The following is a 3,135-nucleotide window of genomic DNA, read 5'->3' as shown; positions in this document are numbered from 1 at the left end:
TGAAATAAATCATTATTATTATTACTTTTGGTTTGTTTTTTGTTTATTGTAAGTTTTTGTTTTATTTTGAAATTTCCATTCAAATTTGTGTCAACATAAGAAATGTTCATGCCCCTAACCCGGTTTGGCTCAGTGGATAGAGCGTCAGCCTGCAGACTCAAGGGTCCCAGGTTCGATTCCGGTCAAGGGCATGTACCTGGGTTGCGGGCACATCCCCGGTAGGGAGTGTGCAGGAGGCGGCTGATCGATGTCTCTCTCTCATCGATGTTTCTAACTCTCTATCCCTCTCCCTTCCTCTCTGTAAAAAATCAATAAAATATATATATAAAAAAAGAAATGTTCATGCTCTCAGAGCATGATTGGCGGGCGGGGGGGGGGCGGTAGGCGGGGAGGTTGGGGGCTAATGGGAAATGAGGACACATTTGTAATACCTTAACCAATAAAGAAATTTTTTAAAAAAAGAGAAATGTTCAAACCTGTAGAGAATTTTTATGAGGTTATTTGAGCCAAACTGACTACAACTGCTGGGAAACAAAATATCAGTGGATTGAGAAAATGCTCCAGAGAATGGCAGTTTTGCAGGCGTCTCAATGTGCTTTCTTCTTTACTTTTCTAGTTGTAGGATTTCCATTCAGCCAGCTTTTAGGCGGTTCTGTTATTATTACTTTTTGTATGTGAACATTTTAATATAATCTAGTACTCCAGAACTATCTGGACCATAGAGAGCTGGACATGAAAGGTATTAGGTGCCTTGCATACAGGAAGGGAGGACGAAGGCAGATTATGGCAGGAAAAGAGGAGTTCATCCTGCTGGCAGGTGGAGGCATTCTTGGGGTAAAGTGGGATAAAGCCTCTTATTGAAAAAGCAGCTGTGGAACAGGGATCCTGATGCTATTGGCTCAATAAAGATCCCCTCATGAGAAGGTTATGACAGGAGTGAGTGAGGGTACTGTCTAGAACTCTAGAATAAGCTTTTGAGTTGCTTTTCTCCATGCACCCCTGCCCTGGGGAGATGATGGAGTTTAAGTCCAAGGATTATAAGAAAATATATTGACTTTGTTGCCGGTATTGGGAAATGAGACTTGATCTAGAAAACTGTGTTCCCTGAGAGGGAAGTTCATAGCACTTCAGGCTTACCTCAAAAAAACAAGAAAAATTAACAATAAATTATTTAACTTTACAACCTAAAGACTTAGAAAGAAAACAATAAGAAAAGCCCAGAATAAGTAGAAGGAAGGAAATAGTAAAGATTAGAGCAGAAATAAATGACATAGAGGTAAAAAAAATACAAAAAAGTCAATGAAACGAAGAGCTGATTCTTTGAAAGGATAAACAAGATTGATGAACCATTAGCCAGACTCATCAAGAAACAAAGATAGAGGACACAAATAAATAAAATCAGAAACAAAAGCAGGGAAGTAACCACTGATAACACAGAAATGCAAAGGATTGTAAGAAAATACTATGAATAACTATATCCCAACAAGCTGGACATGTGGATGAAATGGAAAAATTCCTAGAAAAATACAATCTCCCGAAACTGAATCAGGAATAATAAAAAAACCTGAATAGGCCAATAACAACTGATAAAATAGAAGCAATAATAATAATAATAATAAAAACTCCCAGCAAACAAAAGCCCATGTCCAGATGGCTTCACAGGGGAGTTTTACCAAACATTAAAAAAAGAACTAACACCTATACTCCTCAAACTATTCCAAAAATCCAAGAAGAAGGCATACTTCCAAGTTCGTTTTTTATGAGGCCAGCATTATCCTAATTCCAAAACCATATAAAGACACTACAAAGAAAGATAATTGTAGGCCAATATCCCTGATGACCATAGATACTAAAATTCTCAACAAAATATTAGCAAATCAGATCTAGCAATATATTAAAAAGATCATACACCATGACAAAGTGAAATTTATCCAGGGATGCAAGGCTGGTACAATATTCACAAATCAATAAATGTGACACATCATATAAAAATGTTAAAAGACAAAAATCACATGATCATATCAATAGATGCAGAAAAAACATTCAACAAAATCCAACACCCATTTTTGATAAAAACTCTCAGCAAAGTTGGAATAGAGGGATCATACCTCAACTTGATAAAGGCCATATATGACAAACCTACAGCCAACACCAAACTCAATGGGCAAAAACTAAAACCATTTCCCTTAAGAACAGGAACAAGACAGGGATATCCACTTTCACCACTTTTATTCAACATAATGCTGGAAGTCCTAGCCACAACAATCAGACAAGAAGAAGAAATAAAAGGCATCCAAATTGGAAAGGAGGAAGTGAAGCTCTCATTATTCTCAGATGACATGATATTGTGTGTAGAAAACCCTAAAGAATCCACCAAAAAAACCCAAAACACAACCTACTAGATTCAATAAACAAATTTGGCAATGTAGCAGGATACAAAATCAACACCCAGAAATCGATAGCTTTTTAATACACTAATAATTAATGCTCAGAAAGAGAACCTAAACAAATAATCCTATTTACCGCAGCAAAAAAATTAAGATACTTAGGAATAAATTTAACCAAGGAGGTAAAAGACTTGTACTCAGAAAACTACAGGGCATTGAAAAAAATAGAGAAAGATATAAACAAATGGAAGAATATACCATGTTCATGGATTGGTAAAATTAACATCATTAAAATGTCTATACTACCCTAGGCAATCTACAGATTCAATGCAATCCTTATTAAATTACCAACAGCATATTTCACAGATCTAGAACAAATAATCCAAAAATTTATATGGAACCAAAAAAGACCCCGAATAGCTGCAGCAATCTTGAGAAAGAAGAACAAAGTTGGAGAAATCACAATACCAGGTATGAAGTTATACTACAAAGCTACCATAATTAAAACAGCCTGGTACTAGCACAAGAACAGGCATATAGATTAATGGAACAGAACAGAGACCCCAGAAATCAACCAAGCCATCATGCTCAGTTAATATTTGGCAAAGGAGGCAAGAGCATACAATGGAGTCAGGACAGTCTCTTCAATAAACGTTTTAGGAAAAATTGGACAGATACTTGCAAAAACATGAAACTAGACCCCTAACTTACACCACACACAAGAATAAACTCAAAATGAATAAAACTT

The sequence above is a fragment of the Myotis lucifugus genome, unplaced genomic scaffold (genome assembly GCF_000147115.1).
Source record: "Myotis lucifugus unplaced genomic scaffold, Myoluc2.0 scaffold_301, whole genome shotgun sequence".
NCBI lineage: Eukaryota > Metazoa > Chordata > Mammalia > Chiroptera > Vespertilionidae > Myotis > Myotis lucifugus.
The sequence above is the reverse complement of the archived record's forward strand: the minus strand, read 5'-3'. Positions refer to the sequence as shown.